Consider the following 437-nt stretch of genomic DNA (forward strand, 5'->3'; position numbering starts at 1 on the left):
GGCGCGAGCCCCAAAACCAGCTGTGGGGCTGCCCTGCCCCGGGGGGGGGACGGGCTGCAGCAAAAATGGGGCCTGGCTGCAGCAAAAACGGGGCCTGTGCACCCGTGTACCCACGCACCCGTGTACCCATGCACCCGTGTACCCCTGTACCCATGCATCCCTGCACCCTTACACCCATGTACTCATGGACCCATGTACCCCTGCACCCCTGCACCCTGTGTACCCATGCACTCGTGTACTTGTGCACCCATTTACCCACGCACCCACGTACCCCTCCACTTGTGCACCCACGTACCCCTCCACTTGTGCACCCACGTACCCCTGCACCCATGCACCTCTGCACCCACGTACCCCTGTACTTGTGCACCCATACACCCCTGCACCCCAGCACTTGTCCTCTCCTGCCCGCAGTCGCTGTGGGTGCCGCAGCCGCCACC

This window comes from Pygoscelis adeliae, unplaced genomic scaffold, assembly GCF_000699105.1.
Source record: "Pygoscelis adeliae isolate BGI_AS28 unplaced genomic scaffold, ASM69910v1 Scaffold359, whole genome shotgun sequence".
In the NCBI taxonomy this organism is placed as follows: domain Eukaryota; kingdom Metazoa; phylum Chordata; class Aves; order Sphenisciformes; family Spheniscidae; genus Pygoscelis; species Pygoscelis adeliae.